The following is a 14,467-nucleotide window of genomic DNA, read 5'->3' on the forward strand; positions in this document are numbered from 1 at the left end:
CTTGCTGTAAACTGAGGAATTCTCATTTTTTTCATTTCTCGCTGGAATGATGACAAACAAAATCAAAGACAGGGAAGATTTTTTACAAGGTCAAGAAACCGAACTACCACCACCATCTATTCAATTTGAAAACTGGGTAAGGTCTATACTCATTACAGGTTGTAGTTCAAAGTTCTGTCTGAGATGGCGGAAGAGAACAGAACAGACTACACTTGTCTTTATTCTCTGGTGACGGTATTCTTTTTGCTATATGAACCGAAATGAACCGAAAACGGCAATTGAAGTACGTCATCTTGCAACTAAAATTTTGTTTTCTCTCTCTCTCTCTCTCTCTCTCTCTCTCTCTCTCACACACACACACACACACACACGCACACACATAAAAACACACTTTTACCATTTTACCAATCGCTCGCTTATTATACAGCAGTCATGTTCTAAAATTCACCTCTTCGTTTGGAAGGCGAGCGAAGGACAAAGAAAGCAAAGATATTATTGACGAACCCTTCAAATTGTTTGCTTTCAGCAAATTTATGATACTAACAATAACACTGGAAGTGAAGAGGTTTTACAGGGGGATCTTCGTTTTGTTACGCGAAAATGTTTCATCTGACCAGAGTGCGAAATTGCCCTCTGCTTCCATGTTGTGAGGAGGGAAATACTTCCCTTTCCTAGTGAATAATATTCATTAGGACCTGAATTATCTTCAGAAATGGTTTCTTACAGAGTGTAAAGAACATTTGGTATAATATTCATGGAACTCCGTTGAAAGCAGAAAATATCATGAGAATGGTCAAAATTCAAACATTGAAGAACATAATTAACAGAAAAGAAATAGGATACCCAAACCATATTTTTAAACTTGCCATAAAATGTATATCCTATATTTTTACTAATTCCTTACTCCCATGAAAATATCCTGGGGAGGATAGGGAGGATATTCTCTCCAATTTTTTTCAGACTGAAATCCTTTTATCCCGTACGATTTCGCCCCCTGACATAATACGAAGAAACAAATGCTGTTAAAATCCATACACATGACCCTTCCGGGACTCAACTCAGGTCCTTCAAGCCGATGGTCTATCGCCGCAGACCGCTCGGCTTGGTATGAAGATGTACGTTGTATGATTGCGAATAGATCAAGACAATATAAGAAACTTTAATCCAAAATGGCCATCCAAAAATCAACTTTTTTTTTAGACCACTAGCTAATCTGGGTGTACTGTCATGAGTTTGTTACACAAACGGGGCAACCACCATATAGTGTCACACAACCCCGCTGTTATGGGAACAGATTTGTACCATGGAGGTGAAGACTGGTCCCAAGCATTCTTTCGTCCGATGTGTCGTTCAGCTCCCATTACTATGGCACTTTAAGTAGAGCTTACTGTGCAGTAACATATAAAATTTCAATCAAATACTTTCCATTACTCAATAAAATTATTTGGTTCCGAGCTTTCTTTTTTTAAAAAATAATTGCAACAAATCTAAACATGCTAAAGTGGAAAGTAGTTTTTGGATTGGTGTGGTTAACACTGTGAAACCTAAAGGCTGGAATATATGAAATCAAAGTGTACACACATATCTATTTCTCTATTTATCTATATATCTTTCCATCTCTCTCTCTCTCTCTCTCTCTCTCTCTCTCTATATATATATATATATATATATATATATATATATATATATATATATATATATATACTATAAAGCAAGTGGGCTGATAGTATTCGATAGTGTCGGGGATGGTGACACCTTTAGATCGAACTTTGCTTGTCCTGTAAACATTATTTGACATTAGTGTCTTCATCTTCGACGTACCTATGAGCAACTTACTGTATATTCGTGTATTGAAACTGGTTAAACAAATTTCAGTCTCAGAATGTAAAAAAAAAAAAAAAAAAAAAAAAAAAAAGCCAGGGTCGAGAAGCCTCAGACAACTAACAGCAGAGATATATTATCTTGTAAACTATTTGTCCTTGCCTTGTGAGCTTATTTGATTTTATTTTTAAGATCTTTAGGCAACTTTGGCCCACCCCGAATAGATGATGATGGGAAAATTAGTGGAATGAAGAAAGTGGTAGGATATTAGACAACTTCGAGAAAACACACACATTCGAAAAATGAAATGAAATGAAATCTTTGAGTTTTACGTCCCACGATTATGCCGGTTAGGCTAAAGGAGACGGTGATGATGAGTAATGAATGAAATAGTGGAATGAAGAAAGCGGGAGGAAACGGGAGAACCCCGAGAAAACCCACGCACACGGTGTTTGTCCACCACAAAGTTCACTTGGCGGGGGCTGGGATCGAACCCGAGAACTCAGGCCCCAGAGGTGAACGCTTTACCACTGAGCCATCGACAATCTGCTTTTTAGACTTAAGTCTGATAACGATATTTCTTGGTCAGTTTTGAAATACTCAGCAAGAAGTATCATCTCTCTATCACCATGCAACATCTTTTCCATATCGACCATGTTAGTTGGCAATTTCGACTCATGGAGAACAGAAACTTCACGCCTTCGATAGGGAATCTTGTGAATAAATTATCAATTAAAGCCTGATAAGCTGATGATTTCTTATTTGTTTATAAATTTAATTTTTGTAATTACACATGGAGGTTTGATGCCATTCCCAAGTTCCCTCCCCCGTCTAGAAAGCGAAAGGGAACGAGGTTCCTGGAAAGTGTTCATAGGTGAATAGGAATTTCCCTCCTTCTTCCTGTTCAATTACCACATTACTGTTTGCCCTGTGCCAAATTACGATGAATTTCTATTAAATTATCATCGATACTTTTGAGTGGAACAAAGGATGAAATTTGAAACTTCCAAATTAAGGTAAGTGTATGAACGTAAAGAAAAAATAGTGTAAAATTTTCCATATAATTATGCGTACAATCCAAACTTAAAATTTCCGTGTAATTAATCTTACAGTACAAATTTTATGCCTATTTTAGTCACAACTTTATGGGTTGATTGTCCTGTGCTGTAAGCGCTCTATATAATAAACATAAGCTTCAGCAATTATTATAGTAGAAAGCAATGGATATATGAAGCCAAACACTGTATTTTTTGCTTCTGATTTTTTTTCTTAAATAACATCGATCGTTTTCGATCATTTTTACAAACCAACTCATTACCAATTTTCCATGTATAGAAAGTGCCTCCCCTTCCCAATAAAGGAGAATTTTAAAAAATGCTAGGATGTTTATTTTCAATAAACAGTTAATACACTGAATTTCAGCTCCGTAAGTTTAACGGCTTGCAAAATACTCATTTTGTTTCGCAAAAATTCGGATTCTCACTACCTCCTTAGGATATTATGCATTATAATGAAAGCAATATAACATCCCAGTTTAGATTAAGGCCTAACTATATACCAAAAGTAATTTCATTTGACTTTGCAATTTGACCGTGATGATCAGGCACACATAGTTACATTCATTTTTTCATATAATAATTTATATATTACAGTGATTCAAAAATGTATTTTTTCCAGTAGTTAGCTCCTCTAAAAGCCACAGGTCTCGAAAGCCAAGTAGTAGTATAAGCCCTATTGCTATTATTACAACTAAAAATATCAATATCCAAAAGTGCCTGAAGATCTTTTTTCACTTGGTTAGATTTACTCATCTCAGGTAAGTAGACAGAAATAAATGGAAAAGGAAGGGAAATGAAGATCTTGAAAGTAAAACGAAGAAAAATTTACATTCTTCAGAATATTCTGTCTACAGTGCAGTGAGCAGAGTGGGTCGGTAGATCATACTAAGCCGGTGGGCTGCAGTGGGTCATGGTGGGTGGTAGGTCGCAGTGGGTCACGGTGGGTGGTGGGTCGCAGTGGGTCACGGTGGGTGGGAGGTCGCAGTGGGTCAAGGTGGGTGGTGGGTTACAATGGGTCACATGCTGTTGACCCACGACCCACTGATCCACTTAGAAAACTTGACCCACTTGACCCACTGACCCACCGATCCACTGACCTAATCCATCTTTGTTCTTCTCTTGTGTGTCCAGGGTAATAACTTAGTTGTATCTTGATTAGCATGGTGCAGCCTGCTAGATTTTACTTTCGTTCCCATGGTATGCTGCTATATTTTTTACGAGACAAAACGAGACAAACGAGACGAGACGAGACGAGACGGGACAGAACCTCTCGAGACGAGACACGAGACGGGACGAGCACATTTTTTCGAGACGAGACGCGAGACGGGACATGCTTTGCACGAGACGAGACGAGACAACTTGAAGTCTCGTCTCGTCTCGTCTCGTGGCAACACTACATGTACGACACTTAATAAGTAATGCTGTTCAATTGCTACATGATGTATAATAAATGAATTAATAATAATATTTTGTATAGTTTTCTGTTTGTGCGATTACATTTTCCAGGGCCTGTGGTAAACTGAAAACCAGCTCAAAAGTGGCATCACTTTGGGGGGAAATGCGCCATTAGCTTTGGGGGGGATGGGCACCCCTGTCTGAAGCAATGCCTACACTTACTTTATCTAAATTAGTATTAAAAGGCATAAATGAATTCCCTACACGTGAATCACCAGCCACAATTCTTCCAGGTTTAAAGCCTAAAGAAAAATAACTTTCGTTTTCATTTTCCTTTGACTTCAAAACAGCTGATTCGCACGAGACGCTGAATGAATTGTTATCAGCCAAGCCATCTAAACAACTCGCGTGAACGACCTTTGGCTCTGTATTCACAGACACACTGTCAACCAATACCCGTCTCTTAACGCTATCGCTACTAAGCAAACAATTGCTATGATCACTCTCTGTTTCTACGAGAGAACTAAAAATATCGCCAAAAGACAATTGTTAGTCGTCTATCTGAGTAGTTATATCATATTTTTTCTGAATAAAAATTCCATGCCAGCCATTAGAAAAAAACATTTAACACTAACTGATTTGAATGCTACTTCGGATTGCTCAGGTTCCATTATGAATAATAACTAACAAAAGTCAACTCAACAAGTCGGATCACGACGAAAGTGTGTAGCTTTCGTCAATGTACTATCATGGCGTTCGTAATTACTTAATCTCATCAATTCTCGATACCATTTTTGACTATTCTTGTTCAATATGAATGTGATATTAAGATAGAAGTTAACAACCATTAATATAAATTATAACAATGTAAATATACACAAATTATATATATATATATATATATATATATATATATATATATATATATATATATATATATCCTCAAATTGTTTTAAGCAGATACATAGGGATTTTATAGAACAAGAAGACTCTAGGCAAATACCAAGATTATATAAATACACACACACACACATATATATATATATACCAGCTGAATATACCCGTTCTTCGCATGGGGCCAGTACTTGGAAGTCAACGCTTGTGGAAGTATTACTATTAATTTCGGCGACCGCGAAAACTTTGGATGTGAAACTAATATCGATCATTTTGGATTACTTTAAAATGTCTCGGTATCCCCCCTCCCCGCTGACTTCCGGCCGCATACAATTGTAGCTGAATTTGCAAGTCATCGCTAATGAAAGTCTCACCATTGATCTCACCGACTGCGAAAATTATGGAATTGACGCTAATATCGGTCATTCTGGATTATTTTTACATGCCTGAGTATTCCCCCTCTGACTCCCGGCCCGCATACATATGTAGCTGAATGTGCAAATCATCGCTAATGGAAGTGTCACCATTGATCTCAGCGGCCGCGAAAACTATGGATTTGACTCTAATATCGGTCATTTTGGATTATTTTTACATGTCTCCGCATTCCGTGGCCCCCTCCCTCCCCGCTGACTCCCGGCCCGCATACAATAGTTGAATTTGCAAATCATCGCTAATGAAAGTGTCAGCATTGATCTCACCGACTGCGAAAATTATGGAACTGACGCTAAAATCGGTCATTTTGGATTATTTTTACATTTCTCAGTATTCCCCGCTGACTCCCGGCTTGCATACAATTGTAGCTCAATTTGCAAATCTTCGCTAATGGAAGTGTCACCATTGATCTCAATGACCGCGAAAACTATGGATTGGACACTAATATCGGTCATTTTAGATTACTTTTAAATTTTTCGGTATACCCCCCTCCCCGCTGACTCCCGGCTCGAATAAGGTGAATTTGGAAGTTAATGTGATCAGAGTTTCACCATTGATTTCAGCGACCGCGAGAACTATGAATTCGACACTAATATCGGAAATGTTCTACTACTTTTACATGTCTGGATAAACGCCCCCCTGAGACCCCCTGGTTCGAATTTTGAGAAAAACGTTTAACTCTGATCTGGAGCGTGGACCAAGGTATTTGTGACTAAAATTTGGTAACTCTCGGTCTATTTGTCTGGTTCCCAAGCCGGTTCCGGTAAAAGCACCACTGAGACCCCTCTGGTTCGAAATTTGAAAAGAAAACGGCTTCGTCTTGATCTGGGGCCTAGGTCAAGGTACCCCTGACCAAAATTTGGTAACTCTCGGTCCACTCGTCTGGTTCCCAGGCCGCACACAGACAGACAGGCAGACATACAGACAAATACACAAACAAACTCTTTATTTTATTTATATTAGATAAAGAATTAATATACTGAATATCAGCTCTCCAACTTGAACGGCTTGTGAGATACTAAAATTTTCGCAAAAATTCGGACCCTCTTAGAATATGTAATATAATGAAACCGATACATGTATGATAACTTCCTAGTTGAGATTGAGGCCTAATTATATACCAAAAATCATTTCATTTGACTTTGCAATTTGGATATGATGATCATGCAGACATAGTTACGTTCAATTTTTTATATAATAATTCATATATTACAAATGATTCAAACATTTTTCCCAGTAGTTAGCTCCTCTAAGAAATCATAGGCTGCGTCTCAAATAAGTTCTATTGCTATTATTACAGTTGCAAATACCAATATTTAAAATTTCCTGAAGTTCTTTTGTCAATAGAAACAAATGAAAAGAAAAAGGATGCCTTGAAAGTAGACAAATTCACCAGTGTTCAGAAGCTGTCTACAATGCACTGAGCAGAATGAGTCTGTGGGTCGTAATACGTTGTTAAGACAGAGTGGGTCCTGGTGGGTGGGGGGTTGCAGTGGGTCACGTTCTGTTGACCCGTGGCCCCCCGACCCGCTCCATCTCTGGACTGTACATACGGATAAAACAATCATATATATGTATTTTAACCTTCTTGATTTTACTGAACCTTCACTAATTTAAGATAATTTACAAAAAATGCAAGAAATCAATTATTAATAACATATATAAAAATATAGAAATGTATTTTGAAGGTAAAAGTAATTGGTGTACTCAAGACTCGAACTCGAGTTGCCTACTCAATAAGCAGACACCTTACCGACTTATCCACGGCACAACGTGCATTTTGTCGTGTCGAAGCTTTATTTCTAGTGTGTGTGTTACGTAACACCGCTACCAGATGTCAGTAGTCGTGCGATCACCCATTTCGCAGTTACGAAATCACTCTTTTAGCCCCCATTAATCTGATTTTTATAAACCTATCTCTCTCTCTCTCTCTCTCTCTCTCTCTCTCTATATATATATATATATATATATATATATATATTGACAACAGTAAGTAAGAGTATAGATTAAGTTATTCTTGATTTTAATCTACAGAACAAATGCTTTTAATGAAAACATGGGGCCTGTTGCCGTAGATGGCTAAAGGCCGTAAATAAAATTCAAACTTCAAGTGTAACTGGGGTAACTCCCGACAATGGCTGATTTAAGACGTTTGATAGCGCGGGTAATGGCTAGTTTATAAACATACTTGCTATAGCGTGTGTAGGTAAGTGGTTACAGCGTCTGACTGTTATGCTAAGGGTTCGGGGTTCGAGTCTCCGCCTGTACTGAGTTACATTTTTTCAAGGAGTTAAACACTATAAATTATGTTCGCGTTTGATGCTGAATGAGATTTATCCTATGAAGGGAGAAAAACCAGGACAGATACAGGGGGCAGGAGGAAAGACGGACACTGTTTATCCTTAAGTGCTAAAATTTAATTTATTCTCATGTCTTTTGCTCTTTCCTTTCTCTCTTTCCTTCTTTTCTCATTTTGTTTAGCTTTCCATACTTTTTCGGTCTCTGCATGATGCGTATTATTGTTTTCGTTTCCTTTGCATTAATTCATATCTCTTTGATCTTAAAGTGAATGGAATTTCTGTAGATTTATCTCGTGGTTGTTTCTCTAAGTGATGCTCTCAGATAGTAATACTTTTTCCTCCAAATGGAGGAATATCCTGGCATGTTATGTTTTCGGGCATGTATTTGCTGTCATGTTGGTTGTCCAACTATCAGACATACAGTGAAACTATTCTGCTACTCGAAAAAGCTATCATTTCTTATGTATCCAACCTCCAGTTTCTACTGTCGCTGACTGTACAATCTAACAAAAGAAAATATAAAAAACAGAAGTACGAAGAATACGGAAAAGATGGAGTTGGCCATAATGCACCACGTTTGATCACGAGCTGTGCATATTAGAATGAATAAAACAAAAAAGCACCAACTATGCAGGAAACCGACGTACCTAGGTCCGAAAAGAAAAACGAGTTCCGAAGTTGGCAACACTGGCCTTGAAAATCCAGACAATTCTAATATAGTTAGGCCACTCGCTTCACAAAAAGGAAAATTCCGGCAACAGGCATTAGCTTTCGCATCATTTGTGTATGCTCGTCAACATTGTACGTGCAATTGTTCGATGAGACAATGGTCCAAACAGAAGATACATTTGCAGTGAGCACAGCGGAATACTACCAATCCGTCACATATGGTACAATAATCGCCTGTGAATGTCTCGAAACAGTACTCTAGAGGTGTCGGAACCTTTGGTGGTCTTTCTATCACATATCCACACCTGTAGAAAGCAAACATAATCAAAGGCTTGAATAAACATGCCGTAAACTGGTAATGGGTTAAGGCTTGAAGTTTCAGAAAATTCTCGCGGGACCAAATGTTAAAGTGAGTATCTGATAACACAAGCTCTATAACGTAGCGCACAAAGTTCTTGTATGGTCTAAAAACATAAACACCAAGTGGTTGTATCAGACCCGTGGAGCCAGGAGGGATCAGCTTAACTTTGAAATTCCCTCCGGATGGTACATGCTCGTAGAGCAAGTTGGTGTCTTTGTTCGCTGTCCAAGAATCAACAAGTTGCAAAACATCAGTTAGGTTTCTTTCTGCCAAACTTGGCCAAAACATGTTGGCATAAAACACGTTTAAATCACTCTTCCGCATGTTTGCGATTGTATTTGGGAAGGCATTAATATTCAGAAGAGTTGACAAAAAGTTTTTGGTCTTCTGGGGTAATGTTCTTTGCCTTCTGCCACATGCACATACATTGGTGACAAGAGAGTTCCATCAGCAGAGATGACAGGCATGATCATATACGAATGTGATGAAGACGTGATGACGGAAGAAACCTAACTGATGTTGTGAAGACCACCAAAGGTTCCGATACCTCTAGAGTACTGTTTCGAGACATTCACAGGCGATTATTGTACCATATGTGACGGATTGGTAGTATTCCGCTGTGCTCACTGCAAATGTATCTTCTGTTTGGACCATTGTCTCATCGAACAATTGCACGTACAATGTTGACGAGCATACACAAATGATGCGAAAGCTAATGCCTGTTGCCGGAATTTTCCTTTTTGTGAAGCGAGTGGCCTAACTATATTAGAATTGTCTGGATTTTCATGACCAGTGTTGCCAACTTCGGAACTCGTTTTTCTTTTCGAACCTAGGTACGTCGGTTTCCTGCATAGTTGGTGCTTTCTTGTTTTGTTCATTCTAATATGCACAGCTCGTGATCAAATGTGGCGCATTATGGCCAACTCCGTCTTTTCCGTATTTTTTGTACTTCTGTTTTTTTTTCTATTTTCTTTTGTTACATTGTGCCACTGATTATACACGTCATATCTTATGTTCTACATGACAGGTTGACACTGAATATTGCACCCACTTCATATAGTGCTCTTTGCAAAACATGTACTTTTCATTGCAGTTGGCAACACTGTTAACCCCACTGGTGGCCTTCACTTGTTCCCTATTATGGCAAGTCTCTTTCTATACATCACTTGTCAGCATTTTATTTTGCCGTGCCCCCCTTTTTTGCGGAATTTGCACTTTTCCCCCCTTGTCCAACCTTGCTGTTTCCCGAACTTCAACCCCTTATATTACTTGAACCTATTGCCATGGGCAGCTAATTTTTTGGGAATGATCATCTCTGTTAGAGCTCTTTCAATTGGCATAGGTCACATCTTTCACTGCAACTATCATTTTCGGAAGGTTCCCTTGTCAATACATATTAAATTTTCATATTTCATAAAATTAAAATAATGCATAGGCTGTTTGTTGATTCAGCAATGTTTTACATACCGATTGATATAGCAATGCAATCAAGAAAACACAAAACCATTTTCTTTAGCAAATTATAAGTTATCGGGAGAACGTCAAAAATATGAATACGTTCATTATATCGTTGTCTAATCATTGAATAAATAAAGAAAACACTATATCAATATATACTGTACGTAAGGTGCACATACTACAACGCCATTCATTTTACTAGTCATTCATTTTATAATATATTATAAAGGTAACAAAGAAAGTCCTGTCGCTTTTTGTGGAGGTCTGTGTTCAATTGGTGTGGCCCTCACACCGTGAGTTTAATGCGAATGGAGATAAGGCGAAGATCAGTTCTTGATGTGGGTATATCCAACATACTACCTGGTTGTGACAGTTCAGTTACGACGTGAACCTGCGTAAGGACAAAATGAACATGGGACCTCCACAGAGCGTCATAAGGGATTGTATGCTGTACGAGTTCAAACTGGGGTCAAATGTCGCTGCAGCGGAGCGAAAGATATGGCAAGCCCTTGGTGAGGATTACGTGACTACATGGACAGTACTGCGGTGGTTTAACAAGTTTAAGGACGGTGACGAAACATTCGAAGACACACCACGTGCCGGAAGACCAACACATGTACAAAATTAAGATCTTCAGGTAGCAATTGAGGCGAACAGTGGCCAGACATGTGAGGAACTGGGAATACAATTTAGTGTGAGTGGATAAACCATTCGGCAGCACCTCCATCAGCTTGAGAAGCACTACAAGTTGGGTCGATGGGTGCGCATGATTTGAATCCGGGGCAGAAGGCAACGCGAGCAGACACTTGTGTTTCTTTGCTGTCTCGTCTGAGGAGAGAGCCATTTCTGGACACTGTTTCGACATGTGATGAAAAGTGGATCCTGTACGAAGCTCCACGGCGCCGTCAACATTGGTTAGCATCCCATGAACCTGTTAAAAAAAACAGCCGAAACCAGCACTGCACCAGAAGGTCCTCCTGTGTATTTGGTGGATTGCTCGCGGCATCGTACATCGGGAATTGCTACCAGCTGGTCAGACCATCAATGCAACTGTGTACTGTCAGCAGTTGAGCCGTGTTCAAGAAAAACTCAAAACTCTGGAGCCAGCACTTCTGAATCGCAAAGGAGTACTCTGATACAGGACAACGCTAAACCCCTCGTGGTTAGGATGACCCGGCACACCATTCTACGCCTTGGATGGGAAACACTATTGCATCCGCAATACTTCGCCAACATTGCACCGTCCGATTATCACTTGTTCCATTCCTTGGACAATCACCTTAGAGGACGCCAGTTCAAATCCCTAGTAAAGGTGCAAAATGCACTTGATACCTTCTTCGCTTCACGACCCACCAAATTCTACCGCGATGGAATCCATGGCCTTCTAGAACGTTGGCAGAAGGATGTCGATGCTCATGGGGACTATTTTTGATTTTCCAGGTGGGTGACATATCGATATTCGAAGGTGGTGGGTGAAAGAGCGACAGAACTTTTTTGGTTATCTTTATAAATACTCAGTCTTAGTATTACAGTAAATATTTGCGTCATTGTTAAGAGCATGTGTGTCAAGTAATATAACATGTAAAAGCATTTAAAATTAATTTATAAACCGTGTAATGTGCAAATGAATTAATTAGGAAGTCGATGTTTTATGAATCATTACACACTTACTAAAAATTTGGACATAAATGCAACCGCAATAAATGTTCAAAATGGTGGTTGTTTTTACCTAAAAATCTTAGTCATTTTTTTCCTTTTTAAACGTAGATAATAAAAGAATTCTCTTGAACATGGACGATCATAATGCCTTTCCACCAAACCTCCTCCCACTTTTTTATTACTGCTATTATAGTTTATAATAATTCAATTTCTATGTGTGGTTGGATACCCATCAGGGGCTGATTCTTTCCCTTCTTGTACCTTCCCTTCCAGTGCCTCCTTTTCAAAACTATTTTGGGAGTATGCGTGTATGAACGAAAGGATTTACGTATGTTATGCGGATCAAAATCTGTGGACGTCGATGGACACCAATTAACATGATTTGAAATAGAAAGAACTTACTTCACAATGAAGTATGAGCTCGTAATACAATTATACTATTATTTCTATACTATACAGAACATTTCTCTATCTTAGGCAGTTATGTGCTTCTCAAGATGCATCAATATATGCCTTTATAATATATACGATGATTATATTTTACAGACTCAGAAGTTTTTGGACGAAGATGTAGGATCGATCGATACAACACGAATGGATCCTGACACTAAGTATGAGGTAGGTATACATAATTTATAGTATAGTTCAAATTCTAACTCTTACACGAAGCACAAATGTACATTGTAATAATCGTTCAAAGTTATTGTCTAGATCAGAACTTTCCAACTTGGTTGGTAGCATCATTAGAATATTAGAATATTAGTAAATTTAGAATATTAAACTATCTCTCTGTTCCTCTCTCTACAGTTGTTCAACATTATTAAGTAAAGCCGAGAATAGCTAAAAAAAAAACTTCAATGATTCCAAAATTAACTACTTATTCGTCCGAATTACTTGAATTGCATTATAAGGAGTTACCCGATGTCAATACTTTGTATTACATTAGTTTTCAACAGGGGGCCCCGGTGGCTCAGTGGTAGAGCGTTCACCTCTGTTGCAAGGGGTCCTTGATTCGATTCCAGTTCGCGCAAGTGAACTTTGTGGTGGACAAACACCATGTGCGTGGGTTTTCTCGGACTTCTCCCGTTTCCTCCCACTTCCTTCAGTCCACCATTACATTCATTAGGCATTGTTACCGTCTCCTTTAGCCTAGACATGATAAACGTGGGACGCAAAACTTAAAGATTTAATTTCATTAGCATCCAACAGATAATACTAATAGCAGTGTTGGGTAAGTTACTTGTAAAAATGTAACGCGTTACAAGTTACTTTACTTTCTCTTAAAATGTAACGCGTTAGTAACGCGTTACATGCCTCAAAGAAGTAACTGTTACTTTACTTCGAAAGTAACGCGTTACTTTTAGGTCCGAAACTTTGAATATGTGGAAAAAATCTTATTACTTCAGTTTTCCGTACTGCTATTACTACCGCTATTATTATTATTATTATTATTATTATTATTATTATTATTATTATTATTATTATTATTATTATTATTATTATTATTATTATTATTATTATTATTGCACGTTCTGAATCGATTTATGTAAATGCAGGGACAAATTTTTACTTCACAACTATATGAACATTTTAATGTAATGTAACATTCACTAAAATGCCATACTGCATTACTCGTAGGGATGGCCACGAGTGAATTCGAGCAAGTTTTCTTTGAAACTCGATTCGACTAGAAACAGACATCTTTGAGCTCGACCCAAGAACTCAGCTTGAAAAATTTCCTCCAACTCGACTCGAATTCGGGTCGAGTTTCTTGTCGAGTCGAGTCAAATCTGGTGTATAGTTTCGAGTACTCTCTTCAAGTATCTTACATAGACAATATAATTATTATCAATGGTACTACTACTACTACAACTTCATTTTCTTCTTCTTCTTCTATTATTATTATTATTATTATTATTATTATTATTATTATTATTATTATTATTATTATTATTATTATTATTATTATTATTATTATTATTATTATTATTATTATTAACACTGCGTATAAACATGAAAGATAGGCGGTTTATATATGAATACTAAAAAAGTAGTTGATTGCCAATCCCGGTAGTCGTGAAGTCTAGGAGTAAAGGACATTGTTCACGAGCTTCTGAATTTGGGTTGAGGGTCTAGATTGAGTATTCAAGCTCGAGCCAAACGTTGTTAAAAGTTATAGGAGACTGGCCAAATATCTTCAAAACTGCTCGGCCCGGGTTTAGAATTGTCAACGACTCGAGCAGATCGGCTCACAGTTCATTCACTATCGACTCAAACCGAGAAGTAAACTGAGCCAACAACTCACCCAACCGAGTCGGCTAGAGTCCTTTGCTCAGTTGAGCCGAACCAAGCAGATGGCTTATCCCAACCAAGCCAGCTCGAGCCGATGGTTCACCCCAAGTGAGCCGGCTCGAGTCATC

At 38.2% G+C, this 14,467-nt stretch overlaps 1 protein-coding gene across 3 annotated transcripts in view; it reads left to right on the plus strand.

The window, feature by feature from the left end:
- LOC145668088 (gustatory and odorant receptor 24-like) overlaps positions 1-14,467 on the plus strand; it is a 149,136-nt gene that overhangs the window by 72,612 nt on the left and 62,057 nt on the right. For all 3 annotated transcript variants that reach the window (XR_014127970.1, XM_081735602.1, XM_081735603.1), the window contains exon 2: positions 12,594-12,665. The gene's annotated coding sequence lies outside the window, so the exon portion shown is untranslated. The remainder of the gene's footprint in view (positions 1-12,593; positions 12,666-14,467) is intronic.

Source organism: Thermobia domestica, chromosome 13 (assembly GCF_964235325.1).
Source record: "Thermobia domestica chromosome 13, izTheDome1.hap1.1, whole genome shotgun sequence".
Classification (NCBI taxonomy): domain Eukaryota; kingdom Metazoa; phylum Arthropoda; class Insecta; order Zygentoma; family Lepismatidae; genus Thermobia; species Thermobia domestica.